This window comes from Lissotriton helveticus, chromosome 10 (genome assembly GCF_964261635.1).
Source record: "Lissotriton helveticus chromosome 10, aLisHel1.1, whole genome shotgun sequence".
Taxonomy (NCBI): Eukaryota; Metazoa; Chordata; class Amphibia; order Caudata; family Salamandridae; genus Lissotriton; species Lissotriton helveticus.
The window spans coordinates 202,564,360-202,580,140 of NC_136071.1; positions in this window are offsets into that span (position 1 = coordinate 202,564,360).

Sequence of the window (15,781 nt, forward strand, 5' to 3'; positions counted from 1 at the left end):
TTCAAACAAGGAAAGTTACTTACTTGCCACTGGCAGGGCCTGGCAGTTTATTCAGGGGAGCGCCCTCCTGCAAGGTTCCACTGTCTCCAGGCTGTGCAGACTCCTTGTGTCCAAACACCTACAGCGGGTACCAGCCACCACATATCTTTCTGGTACTTACAGCGTTTTATAGAAAGTGTTTGGTAGAAAGCTTCACAAAGGAAGTATAGTACTTTAATTACGACCTTGGGTTTCAAGGTTAAAAAAAACGATTACAGTGTGTGGGGATTTACATTAGTAGGTTAATGGGTAATAGGTCCATTACAAAAAAGTGTATTACTAAAAAATAATAATAATCATGCCTTGCTAGAACCTTAGACTCATCTTTAGCTGACATAATTTGTCGCCTTTTCTGTTTGTTCAGATGTCATGATTGTTATATCACACACACAGGCACTGCTCGTAGTTCTAACTATTAGAGGTAAGGCTGACTGGTATTGATGGAGCAAGGACTCGTAGAAACGAGACTTGTTGGGAAGCATTCCTCTCATTTAACTTCTAATATTGTATTAACTACGTATTGTGTAAATTAATAAGCACAACATTGAACATAAAAAACAGAGAGGCATGCCTACGTGTTTTTACTAATAAGTAACTCGAGTGAAATTCTAAAATGGCTAACGGGAAATCTTTATTGCGCATGTGTCAACTGCACCTACGCAATATGACGAGCTGTCGCTTGGAGAGAATTTCTTGTTCCTGCGCAGGCGCTACTAAAATGGCTGCTTGAGAACTCACATGCTTAGCATCTGCTTTGCTGAAACTAACACAAGTTATTTTACTAATGCTAATGCAGGGAGAGCCTTAATAAATGAATGGGATTAGAGTAGAGATAGGTGGTATACAGTGAAATCATTTTATTTTGAAATGAAAATCTGTCTTTCTGACTTTCTTATTAGTATGCAATTGGGCCTCCCCTACGAATCCAGAGTCTACAACCCAATTGACCTCCGCACATGCGTGGTGTGATTGAGCCAGAAGTGTTGTATAGCGTTTTAGGATCCGAGCAAAATGTACCGATCCATGCCCTTATATAGGTACAATTCACATTGCCCTTCTATGGGCATATAAATCATAACCATATTTAGACATAACCCATGCAGTCCAAATACAGGCATGGCTACTTCCACTTGTTCCAAAAAGCCACAACGATTTCTTGGAAAACTCAGCTTCAGAAGTCAGGGACATCCCCTTGCTTGAATATTGATTTGTCCAAGAACTCATGGAGTTTTCAAAGAACTACCATTCCCTTGGGGTTCTTTGATGATGTTATTATGTCCGACTTTACGTCAAACTAGGCACCTTCAAGGTATAAATATGCCTACACTTGCCCTAGCAAACACACGGTGGTTCGGAGCAGCTCGACTATCTACTTGCCCGACGCAGCTCGCTACAGCAAGTGCCGAAGGAAGCCGACCCTCCAGCTGACGCACTGATCGAGAGGCTGCCTTTCTCTCGCTGAGAATCCAGCTCCAGTGTTTCCAAACTCCCCTTGCGGGGTGTTGGGAAATTGAGTCCAGAGACAAGAGATACCAGACTTCCTTCATTCTAATACCAAGGTATGGAGCTGATTAGACCCTAAGAGAAATCTTAGATAGATTCCTAGCAAAGAAACTAAACCTGTGCTACACCAGACTTACTTCTTCCCTCGTTCTAGACCTAGGTTAGGTGCATTGGGGTAGGCGTATTTTAGAAGCACCGGTTGAGTACTTTTAGCCTTTGTTATTTATGTATGTATTTTATGGCTTAGAAACCATACCATGCTTTTACAGTATTATTTTATAATACTCTTCTTGCTGTACGCATTATACTTTACAGCCAGTAATACGATTGTAGCAGTTCATTTCTTTTGCATGAGAAAGACTGTTCAATAAATCCTTTTATTGAAAATGCCCATCTCTCTATTTCTCTGCACCTCTGATGAAACGAAGCATGCACGATTGACTGAGTAAAATATCTATCTACTGTTTCCACGACTCTGAAGATACGTTTATTCTTGGGGAAACAAAGTTGTCATGTTTATGCAGTTGTCAGAAACTAATCCGTTCTTGTTTATTCGAGAAAGTTTCTAGTGACCTCTGAGCTAGCTGGCACTCACAATTAAGTTTAATATATTCAATAGAGACCTAGTCAACCTCAGTCCTAGGTCAAATTTATAGGATATATTACATATAATACAGGACTCCTGGTATACCGCCCCCTGGGGCCCGCTGCCAAGTTCAAAGATGCTCTCTTGGATGCTGTTAGCGCGCTCGTTGTGGGCACAGCCAATTTTAGTATTTTTGGGGACTTTAATCTTCACTTTGACCTAACCCATGATAGTGCTATTTGCAGTTTACTTGCAGACTTGGCTGCATTGCAGCTGGACCAAATAGTGTCCGGTCCCACGCATTTAGCTGGGCACCTGTTAGACCCTATATTTTCCAACATGCAGTCTCTTTAGGTGGAGATGCCTAAACCCATGGGTTGGACCAATCATTCTCTGGTAGAGTTTTCTGTTCCGCTCACAGAGCCTCTTAATTCAGATACATTTAAGCCGGTATTTAAACGCCCTTGGCGTAAGTTGAAGCTAGATGATTTCCATTACTTCCTCCCTGCCAACCCTTTGGGACCCTTATATGACTGAGTTGGATTATGGCTCGTTTTGTGACTGGGATTAAAAAGGGTTTAGATACCCTTATCCCTGCTAAATGGTTTAAGGGGCATACCTCTACCACCAGTCCTTGGTATAATGACTGACTGTTTTAAGGAAAGCTTGCAAAAAAGCTGAACGGGAGTGGAGAAGGGACTATGATTCTGAGAAAAAGTTACGCTATCTCACTAAAATTAAGCACTATCATAGATTCATCTGTAAAGTTTGTGATGCCTACTATGCAAACAAAATCATGTTGAGTCCTAATCCAGCAAAATGCATTTTTAAGATTCTCAAAGATCTTAGGACTAGGAAAGCTACGATGCCTGTTATATCGTCCGCACTGCAGTGTGATGAGTTAGCGGCCTTTTTCGTGGAAAAAGTCCGTACCATCTATCAATCTTTTCCACAAGTCTCCACCTATCCCATTTCCTTGCCTTCAGAAAGTGGGTCTCGCTCGACCTTGGCAGCCATTCCGAGCATGTCTGAGGAGGAGTTCACTCGGCTGAGTGGCAAAATTAAAACTGGCTCTCCCTCTGACCCTTTGAGGCCAACGCAATTTAGGGAGTCACTTTTGATTTTTCGGGTTCCGATCTGTCAAATAATCAACTCCTCTTTTTCCACTGCAATTGCCCCGGCACTATGGAAACAGGCATGTGTTTCTCCCATTCTTAAAAAACCCACGCTGGATTCAACTAAACCTGAAAAATTTAGACCCATATCCCTCCTTCCTTGGGTGGCTAAGATTGCAGAAGCACATGTCAACAACGTGCTAACTCAGTTTTGAACTCTAACAATATTCTAGATCCATCGCAGAATGGGTTTCGACCGGGTCATAGAAAGATCAAGATGTGGGGGTCGATCTTTTTCCTACAACGCGGCTAAACTGTGGAATTCTCTTCCCCTTCATCGGAGATCTCAGCCCAACCTGCTCCTGTTCCGTAAACACCTAAATACCTTCCTTTTCACAAAAGTATAATACATTCCTGTTAACAGTCTGACCAGAAGGAACAGCTTTCCTACCGCTAGGACGCCTCAGGGCAGCTACCGCGCTTTATAAATCTCCTTTTAATTTCATTTCCTTTTCATTTGATAGTACGGAAACAGCTCTTCTGGCCACTACTGAACACCTGCGGTCTATTCTTGATGCTGGTCAAAGTGCGGCTCTGTTCTTGTTAGACCTCAGTGCCGCCTTTGATACGGTATCGCATGGGTACTCACAAACTTTCTGTCAGGGGCCAAATTTACAGTGTGCTTTGTGGCCGAGGGCCGCACTGTTAGGGGTGGGGTTAGTGGGGGCGGGATCAGTGGGGGGCGGAGCTAGGGTAAAAAAAACCTGTTTCAAAACATTAGACAATGCAACAATGCTGTTTTTCCAAATCAGATATAACTACAAAGAGCACAATTTGATAATACATTTTTATTTGAAGGCCTTTAGTGAAAGTAGAATAGCAAGTACAAAGTCAAATGGAATGGGGAAAAGTCTTTTGCAAGGCACAGAGTTTATGCACAGAATTTTATGTCCAGTATGACAACACCAGTATTTTGCCACAAGTGCCTCTATAAGCCAAAAATTACCTTCAGTATGCCAGAGCATATGGCAGGTTTGCAAGCATAGCACCAGAGTATCACTTATGTTCACTTACATTCACTCATTCTCTCTCACTCAGTTTCAATCACTCATTTTCACTAACTTGCACTCACACATTAATTCTCACTTTGTCTAACTCTTATTCTCACTGATTCTCTCTCATTGTTACAATTCATTCAAACTTTCTTATTCTTAATCTCTCACTTAACTTATTCCATCGTGCTCTGCTCTGCTTACTCGGACTTATTCTTGTGCATTTATTCACACACATCGTTTCTCTCACACACTCAAGCTTTCTCACTCTTACTCTCCATCACTCATTCTCACTTTCTCACCTACGCAGACGTACTCCTTTTTACTCAAAGTTGCACTCACTGCCACTCATTCTTATTCACGCTTACTCTCATTCACATTCCCTATCATGCCCTCACACTCATTCTTACTCATTAATCCACTCACTCACTTGCATTTACTCTTATCCTCACTTGCTCCGACATACTCATACTCACTTACTGACAGTCAGTTTCATTAATTCTTGCTCACTACCTGTCACTAAGTCTCCCTCTCACTGACACACACAAATGCATTCACACACGCATTCACACATACAGACACAACACACACTTTAAAGCTTTTTTTTACTTATCCGTGCTGCCAGTTAATGTCCCATTCCAGCTCCTGGTTCCAATTTGTATTACGCTATCAGTGAATAATAAGATATTATTCACTATTAGTGTGATAACAAATGGATCCTTATGCCCATAAAGGATTACCACTGCTGTGTTCTTGGCACTGATTTGCCACTTGTGGGGTCAGGGATCCCTAAGGCAATGTTAGGAGTTGCAAAAGGATAGCCAGTTGCCACAGCTCCAGCCCCTGGTAGGCACTAAATATCTTAGATTTGGTGTTATTGGCACTCTGGACTGGCGAAAGACTGATTTCCAGAAGAGACTTTTTAAACGTTTTTTTTCGTGGGCTGGTGCATTCTGAGGTGCTTAGCAGCTGAAACCCCGCTCCATTACAGGCAGTGTCGATGTCCCATGTATGTATGCAGGGTGCATCACCTACTCACCATGTCACAGTCAAGCATAGAACTGTGAAAACACGCACAAAAACAAAAGCTTCACAGAGGAGTTTTCTTGTCACTAGATCATGATAAAGGGCCCTCCCTTACAGAAGGATGGCTCCGTCTTTGCCCCAAGTGTGCACTGAAAGTGTAGATTCTAAACCAGTGACCTGCTCGGCCACTTCCACGCACAGCAGTGACGGCTTCCCTCACGCTCCACTGCTTCCATACCTCTTTGAGTAACATGTACCCCTTCAATCTTCGCGTACTCCCCAAAGATTGGAAACCAACCCTGTGCATAGTGTTTAGAAATGTGTCCCATGATCGCTAGCATGCCACATGAGTGGCACCACATCTACGCTCTGTTTATTGATGCTGGTCGTGTAAGTTTAAAAACACACGATTCTCAAATGTACTTTAAAAAGAACAGCGCCATCTACTGTCACATGCACATACATAAATATGCAAAACCTCGCAATAAACTTGTATATAACATTTTAGCCCCCTCCAAGATCCCGAAGATTAACTTCACATTTATGTCAAACCCCGAAGAATATCTTTACATTTTGGGTTATGAAGAAGGTCTAAAAATAGAACCAGAAAAACAGGTGACCAGCAATAACAGTGATGCTAATTGCATACACTCACTTGTTTCGGAGGCGAGGAGAGGCAGCAATTATTACCACGGGGCACTGGCTCTCATCTTTTCAGTTGGGCACACACTGCTTTCGTTGGTGTTGTGGTGAGTCCGACGTAGGTGGGCGAGGACAAGGGTAGGTAGACAAAGGGAGCAACTTGCAGTGCCTTCTTTTTAAACCCTCACCTGCCGCAACGCAATCCTATGACGTCACAGTGGCAGGTGAGGGCGGGGGCCGCAGGTCAGCATGCAAGTAGGTGAGGGCGGGGGGCGCAGGTCAGCATGCAAGACACTAATTGTCTGCGCATGCCCATTTCTCGGTAAATGCGGCCCCCCGAGGAATCACAACAGCAGTAATGGCCAAGTCCGTGACCGATGTTGTTTTCCCTGGGGGGCCGCAAGGAGAGGTCTGGCGGGCCGCAAATGGCCCGCGGGCCGTACTTTGAGTACCCCCGCGGTATCGCATGGCATCCTACTTCAGCGGCTAGAGGAAGATGGGGTAATTGGGTCAGCTTTGGAATGGTTTAGATCCTTTTTGACTGAAAGATCTTTCTGAGTGTCCGCTCCCCCGTTCCTCTCCCAGACCCATTCCATCGATCAGGGGGTACCCCAGGGCTCGGCGTTGAGCCCTTCGTTGTTTAATCTTTACGTCCAGCCTTTGGCTGCTGTCGCCAAAAAGTGGGACCTTACTATGGTCTCATATGCGGACGACACGCAGCTTGTTGTTACCTTGGCTGAAGGGTCCTCTCCGAATGCCTCTAGATTCAGAGAAGGGATGACGGCTGTAGCCGAATGGATGGCTACCAATTGCTTGCAACAAAATGCAAACAAAACTGAGGTTTTGTTGGTTGGGAAGAACGCTAGTCTGTGGAGCGAGCATTGGTGGCCGACAGCTCTGGGTGATATCCTCACGCCTAAGGCAGTGGTTAAAAATCTTGGGGTCTGGATCGATTCATCTCTCAGTTTTCAGGCCCATACAAGGAAAGTAGCCGCCACATGCTTTTCCTTATGCAGGGTCTTAGGCCCCTTCTGAAGTTTTTTGATCCACCATTACGACAGCTGATTGTACAGGCGACCATTCTATCCCGCCTGGATTATGCCAGCTCCCTTCTTTTGGGGGCAAATAAGGCTGAAATACTTTGGATGCAACGTGTTCAAAATGCTGCAGCCAGAATTCTGGTAGGTCTCCCGCGTTCTTGCCCTGTTGCTGGCACCATCCGCGGGCTGCATTGGCTTCCTATGGAGAAGCGGATTCATTTTAAGACACTGTGTCTATCCTTTAAAATAGTGAAATCTGCTAGTCCTGACCTATTGAGCAACCTGCTCACCCCTTATGTTCCTTCCTGCCAGCTTCGTTCGGCGGGACAACATCTGGTTGTCATCCCACGGGTTAAGCTCTGCCGTGCTGGAGGTCGCGTCTTTCCGCTGCCTTGCTGCTAGGCTGTGGAACTCTTTGCCTGAACAAATTTGTGGCATAGACTGCCTGTTTGCCTTTAGGAAAGCTATTAAAACTTTTCTCTTTCCTTTAGTGTTGTTTCTGGTTGCTAGACGGCTCTTACGGTTCTAGGCTGTTGTGTGTGTTATTCCTCTTAGCTGCAAGCGCCAGGACGCCCCTTTGCTGGGGCAGCTATGCGCTATATAAAACTCAATAACATAACATAACAATGCGCAGAGCCTATTGGGAAAATAGGAACTACACTACATGGCGCCCAACGTTTGGTAAGGCACTAATTTAACGCTAGATACTAGAGTAACTCAGTCGTGCTTTTCACAGAGACCCCTTTTTCCCGTAAAATACTCCAATAGACGTCTGGAGTGGGTAAAAGGATAAAATATCCGCCATAACTGAGTAGGACAAAAATCCTATGTATTCGTTTTTGGTTGTTCAACGTTAAAGGATACAGTGTTCCAAAATATTGTGCACCTTATCTTTGTTTCCTTGAAACTTGCTCTGCAAACTTTCATTAAACAATGTCGATTAACGGCGACAATAACGCAACCGGTGGAGCTGCAGCAGCTGTAGCCCAACCGGGCTTAGACATTAAAGGTTTCAAAGAAACCAACCCGGATGCTGTGATCATCCCGGAAAACTTAAGGAAAACCATCACTATAAAGCTTATAACAAATGGCCTATCATCAAGAGGTGGTAGGGTCATTTTTGTCATAGAGGCACATGAATATTGGCAGACGGAGGTAATCTATTCATGGATGTTCTTCCCTGAAGAAAATGTAGTATCACATGTGTTTCACTTCTACAAAGTGGAGGATCGTCCAAAGAAATACGTTCCTTTCAAGGACATTAAAAATTCCACTAACTTACCAAGAGCACCAGCTCTGGTTTAAAGGCACCCTACCACATCAAAATCACATTACCAGGTTCGGTCCACTAGGTAGACCAGGAGCAACATGGCCAGTACTAGCCAGCTATACACCACATCCTGCCATTGAAGAAATGTCAGGTGAGGAATTATTAGTTCAACTAAAACAACTAATCAAAATCCATAGACAATTGGTTCAATAAGTCATGCGGACTCTAACAGTCCAACCTCCTATAAGGAATCCACAGCAAACCCCTCACCAGGGGAACACAAATAAAATCACACCACAGACTATACAATCAGTCATTGGTAAATTACCCGCAAAAAGGGAACAAATTCCATTCTGGATAGCTCAGAAAATTACTCAAATCGAGGCAGTATTTCCCGATTCTACCCCTCATAAGAAACACAATATTCTAACAATCTGTTTACCAATGGGGATCGCACCACACCTGGAGGACTGCGACACTTGGGATACAGTCTTTGCTGCAATCTACACAAAAACACAAGGTGTTCCGTCTATGGTGGTGATACCAGATGCCCTGAAACAGATTCAAAATGAATACGGGGCAGAGCCTGCTTTGAATCTGGGTATGAAATTACCGAAAGATTTCATACAGGTCTCAGCTATAATATTAGCTAATATTAAAGGTGAAGCAGCATCCGTGGCGATCCGCCATAAAATAAGAGAAATTGATGTAACTGAGCAACCATATGAACTGGCCAGAATAATTGAAAAATCCTATGAAGAACTAGGTAGAGATAGTTTGGGTGGGAAACCAGTCAAACCCCAACTGACGGAGAGTCCTGAAAAGGTCTTTATTAAAAACACTCTCACCACTCCTAAAAAGAAGTGGGAAAACAACTAAACAAAATTCTAAAGAGAAACGTTCTCAGTCCCGAGGAATGTCTCCTCAAAAGGAGCCCTCTGAAAAGAGGTATAACCTCAGGAACAGGGATAATTTGAAAAAACCTGATAGATATCAAGATACTGATACACGTTCCTCTCGTACCTTTCTGACTCCCTCACAGAAATCGGAAAGAAGAGGACGGTCAGAACACAAGGAAGAACACGTGAAGTCCAAAGACGATCAACACGTTTCAAAGAATAAAAAAACTCAATTCACCAAAAAGAAGGTAGCAGGTCTAAAAATCAGACATGCCGAGGATCTTGAGGACACAACTCAAGAACGGGGAGTGGGCCCAGACAATGCTGGACAGCGTAGCAGAAGTCATCATAGCTCGCAAGATCTTGAAGGATCATCTGGAGACAGTGAACTTTAATGAATACATTCAAGTTGAAACAGTCAATACCAGGGTTAGTGTACCCCATAAGTTATATGAAGTAACGCTCCGGATGGAGGGGGACAAAACTAGGAAAATAAAAGCACTCTTTTGGGAGAAGCTCTCTAAGGGTTATGCCATTCTTCTAGCTGAAAAAGACTGGCCACCAAAATTTGGCAGGGAGTGCCCACATGGCGAAGACATCATTATGCCAGTCTTCTCCAATCATATTCCAATTCACTTAAAATACACCTATGCCAGGAAATGGGCTATAGCCCTGGCTACAGCATTATATAAAAATCATGTAGATGGGATGCAGATTCTCCTCACCATAAAATCCAGTTAAAAGCTCAACCAACTGAACAAAGGCAGTATCCAGTTAAACAAGAAGCTAAAAAACAGGTCAGGGAGATATTAGATCAACTTGAATACCAAGGGGTGATTGAAACATGCACCTCGTCAATGAACAATCCTTTGTTTCCTGTCTCCAAACCAGACAATACATATTGTCTAGTTTTGGACTACAGACATTTAAACTCTTGTTGCAAAACCTTTGCAGTAAAAAATGCACACAGTGCAGCACTAATGAATAACATTGTGCGTAAAAAATATTTCTAACGGTTTCTTCTGTCAAAACATTGCACCTGAAAGCAGGTACTTGACCACTTTCTCAATTATGGGGACACAGCGTCACTTCTGTCGTCTCCCCCAGGGATTCAAGAATAGTCCGGGGTTATTTTCAGCCAGAGTAACAGAGTTACTACAAATGTATGATAATGAGGCATTATCTTATGTCGATTACATCTATCTAACAGACGATGACTTGAACAGAGTGAACACCATAATACTTGGCTTCGCATCTGAGGGGTACAAATTCAACATAAAAAAAAATCAAGAATTGCCCACCTCAACGTCCTATTCTTAGGATACGAATTATCAAGTGAAGGCAAAAGCCTGGAAGTCAACTTTTTAGAAAAGTGTGCGCTTCTCCAACCTCCAAAAACGCTGAAAAACTTAGTCAATTCTAGGTTTCCTAAATTTCGGAACATACATTCTAAACGACGCAGAAAGGGTTAAACCTCTCTACAAATTAATCAAACCTGATTTTAAAACAGTTAATTGGACTCAAAAACACACAGAAATTTTGCGTTCAGTGCAAACAGATATGTTAGCAACACATTTACAGACACGCATAAATGTACGCAACCTTGTAACCCGAATCATCCCAGGAAGATGCGGATTCACGTACTTAACCTTTAATGAAGGGGAAAAAGTACCAATTGCTTATAAATCACACTTGTACACACAAGCTGAAATGAAATTCACTTCTGCAGAAAAGATTCTGACAGCGGTTCAAACTGCAGTAGCAAAAGAGAGAGCCCTCGCACAGGGAAAACGCATAATGGTCGTTACTCCTGTACCTGCTTTAGAAGCAGTAACAAAAGCGAGCATTCCGAATGCAAAGGCTTTACATCCAACATGGATACAATTAGTAAACTCTCTTGCTGCAACAGACGTTGAAAACGTTTTTTGACCCTTACTTGAAAACTCAAGAATTTCTACAATACGAACAAGAATGTCCTCTGCCCGCTGAGATTCTGCCTCTAGAACAATATGAATGTATAATTTATACAGACGGATCAGCACAGCCCGCAATTGAGGGTAAACAAGCTTATAGTGCTGCATGCGCGATTGTTAAAGGTCACTGGCGCGATGGTAAATTCCGATCTATGGTCACAAAAACACAATCTCTCTGAGACTGTACAGCTCAGCGAGCTGAACTACAGGCATTCAAGAAGGCGCTTGAAAATACAGATCGCGAATTCCCCACACTCTTAGTGTGCGATTCGTATTACTGCGTTCAATCTTACAATGAATACTTGCAGAAGTGGGTTCAAAACGGTTTCAAGATGCAAATGGTGGCACAGTCAAGCATAAGTTGCTTTGGGAACAAGTAGTTCAATTACAGACATAACTACAAAAGACTCATGTGATCCATACACCGTGTCATCAGCGTGATGGCGTTCACGTTGCAGGGAATTCATTGGCCGATGAAGCCGCGAAGGCAGCTGTGCAAACGGCTTCCGTAGCTGCAATCACTCATTCAAATACAAAAATAGATGGCGAAATAATGCTAGCTGTCAATGCCACAAGCAAAGGCAGCGGTGCAGCGTTACCTCTAAAATAGCCACTTGAATATTCATATATAATTGACGCCAACGCCGTTATTTTTGCTCGAATCCCTGGAGTGGGGGATAGAGTAATTCCAAACAGGAGACGTAGTGTAGCTTTGATACACAAAGTACATTTGGGACAGGGTCTGATACACCAAGGGATTTCTAAATCTATACTAGAATTAAAAGAGACATACTGGTGGCCAGGGATGAATGCCCACATTCACGAATTTGCAATTAATTGCCATGACTGCAACAGAGATCGTAGCAGAGAACGCCACCAGATACCTGACTACAGTATAGCCAGCCCAGTACAGACACCATTGTTAGACAGCATTAGACTATCTACACGCAGACGTCACTATGGACGAATGCGGTCCCACATTAGGACAGATTCATTTGGATGTGGCCTCAGCGCTCAGCTGATGCCCGAACTGTTATAAAAGATTTGCGAGTCTTTATCGGCACATACGCAGCCGGCAAGCTACATTCTGACCAGGGTCCTGCGTTTAGCTCTCGAGCTTACAAAGAGGCCATGGCCAATCTGGGCGTTGCATTGCCGTATTAGAGTCCATTCCATCCTGAGGGAAATTCTGTAGTGGAAAGAAAACACCGGAACATAAAGCAATCTATAACAGCTAGGGTATTAGGTTGCGGTGACGGGTGGCTCAAACATCTAATAAGTGTCCAACGTAGTTTAAATAATCTGCCAAGAAATTCTCTGGGTGGAATCACTCCATATGAAATCTTTTTTGGTACTAGAATGCTTGTCGAGGACCTTTATCGTCACACTTCAGTGGTAGAACAAAAACCTTTTGATATCAAAGACCGTTTGGCTGTTTTGCAGGACTTAAATGAAACAAGGAGAAGTCTAAGCAACACATTGCAGAAGCCAACGACCACTGAAGGGGAACCACCCGTCCCAGCAAGGCCTGCCTGGATTCCAAAGATTGGGGATCTAGTCAGAGAAAAGATCACGGATAAGAAGGAATTCGGGCCTTCTTACAGACAACCAGTACCTGTGCTAGCAATCCACGGATCAAGAACAGTGTTACTGTCGCCCCTTGCAGGAAGAAAGGAGAACAGGTTTGTACCTATCGACCTGGTAAAACCACATCATGTGGCCAATCATAAGTAGTAGGCCAAGTGGACTCCAAAGATGTAGCAGACGACCAAATCTGGCTACTATCCAAGAGGTTCAAACTGAGAGACTCATCACCTTTGAGGAATCTACAGTAAGAAAAGAAAGCCTGAGCAAAAAAGCAATGGATCTTGTGCCTCTAGAGTCCCAAATAACAGTTCGTCAAGACACTCCTGTCTACAATGATGTAGCATCTGACTATACTAATATAACAAAGGATCCGGTAACTCCAGTGATTTCAATACCTACAATTGACAGAACTGATTCTGGCTATTTCATTAACTTTGATATGTTTTCCGAGGATCCCAGTGAACCTGAAACGACACCAGCAAATAAAACTTTTTAAGAACAAGTAACACGTTTTTTCAAGTTGTTGAAAAAGTTCTATCTGGTTTCACCATGGGTTGAATTTTGGATTGTGCTAGGCGTACTTTTTCTCCTACTTTGGCAAATTTTTGTATTAACTTTGGGAATGCTGATAAATGGAAGATATAGTAAAATGGCCACAGCAAGTAAGAACATCAACTTGCTCCTCAAGCCACACAAATCATCTCATCGTGAACGAAGAGACTTGACATCAGTGAACATCACAGCCGTTCCTATACCTGGTGGTATAGCTTGGGACAGAACTGATTATGACATCTTTGGCCGTGCAGAGCTGTTGAAGATTCCACATCAATTCAAGGTTTCCTTGAGTGACTTTGTTTCACCCAGCACATTTTCTGATGATTGGGACTTTGAGACTGTTAATATGATGTCAGATTTAGAGATGTCTGCAAAATTTACAAAACATGAATACTTGGAAGGTTCATCAGATTATGAACAAATGTACTGTTATCATCACAATGGTCATCATTTCTTGCACAAATCTGCAAACCCTAGAAATGTTTATACTTATAATCAATGGGAACATTGTCCAACGCCACCGGAGGGTAGCTCAAAAAAATTCTATGAAAAATGTCCATACTTCTCAGGTTTTAATGTCTCAAATCCAGAAAAGTTTTTCTTTAAAAATGTTAATAAGCCAGGAATGAAAAGTATGTTGACTAATACTATGCAAATGTATTCTGCTGCCTTTTATGCCCAGCTGTCTTCATTAGGTTTCGACTTTTGGAAAGACAACATTGAGACAAAAACTGTCTGGGGCACAAAAGACTGGCAGGTGCAGGGAATAGAAGCTTTATTTCGATCCTGCATTATTCCTGAACAAATAATGTTTTTGAATGACACTGTGCAACAGACATCCTGTCTTGGCCTAGCCAAGATAAAAGAATTGAACAAACCGTCCATACCTACACCTACACCTGGTAGTAAGAACCCTACAGAAGGAGGGGTCGACGTAAAAACAATTTTACTTAAAAACAGAACTGACCCTGATTGGAAGAAATTGTTAATCTGGCCCACAGACACAAACAACTGTCAAGATAGATTCCTGAATAAGACACAAAGGTTTACATTAACTAAGCCAGATCCAAGATATGTCCAGAGACAACATCCAGGGATAGTAACAACATACAGTGTAGGAAAACTGTGCCTCGAGTGGCTACAAAAATCCGCACTTACAGAGGTTAAACAACACTTATCTTTACTTAAAGATGGCGTTGATTAAAGGGACTTCTTACAAGGTCCTGCGAAAAGGCGTCATAAACGTTTTATGTCAGGGTATTAATTTACATGGAGCCTGTGACGGTTCTTGGACCAACTTATCCTGCCACCTGCAAGGTTCTCCAGCTGCAGTGATAGATCCAATTTTTAGGCAGCTTTCTAACGGAAGCTATATTATGTTGAATGATCACCGCTGCTGTGGCATGTTGCCAGGAATAGCCTCTCTCATAACTGTGTCAGCCAGGGTCACTTGTTGTATGCAAGTATTGTTTCCTAAAACTAAGACAGACGGGGAGTCGCCGTTATGGCCTTCACTGAACATCGCTTCTATACGAATTGATACTTTAAGCAGAATGAAAGCCATTCTTTTACAAAAAACCGTGCCACTGACCTCGTCCAAAGAGATGTAGGAACTACAAGTTGCAAGGTCTTCTGCAGAGATACATGCCCTTTTATCCACAAACTGACCCATACATTTCGCAGAAATGTTAGGTCGTATCTTGAACAATTCTGATAGCAGTGTTATTGTACATGTATTTAAGACTGTTAGCACCCTTTGAAGCAGTCCTCTGCATTTTTCCAAACTTCGTGACTGTTGTGATAACAAGGAAATCCAGAGGGACAATGAAGAAAGTGTTCAGGTTACCAGCGTTCTGACCCCACAGAAAGTGAATTATCACATCCGTTGTCTCTCCATGTATACTCTCCCTACAAAGAATGTTAAATCCAGAAAACGATATGGAGTTATCCACTGGATAACATTGGCCCATAGGATAGCATTTCACCATTTCTTTTTATGTATGCATTTGCCTGAGAAAATCTCAAACACCACTCAGAGACCAGAGAGAGCCAATTGATAGCATTGGGTCATTCCATTCTATCTAAGCAACAGGCTATAGAAATGGGCCCTTCCATAGACTAGGAATCACAAATACCTCTAATGATTAACACTGTCCATGTGTAAGAAAGCGGCTCTATATATACTGGACCAAAGTAAGGTACAGTGTGTATAGAGTCCCCAGAGGTTTGACAGAGGCTAAAGTTAGACATAACCTTACTCTCTAAAGTGGTAGCTTAGTTGAGCAGTAAGGTAGCATCAGAGGACAGTGCAAAGCATTTGTTGTACACACTCAGTCAGCAAATGGTCTCACACACTCAAGAATTGAACTCTAGGCCAATTGTTTTGTATCAAAAGATATAGTTGTTGATATAGTTGTTTTATTTTAGAACCAACAAGGTATCAAAATATACTTTCTCAGAATGAGTTACTTTAGTTAAATACTTTTGAAAAAGG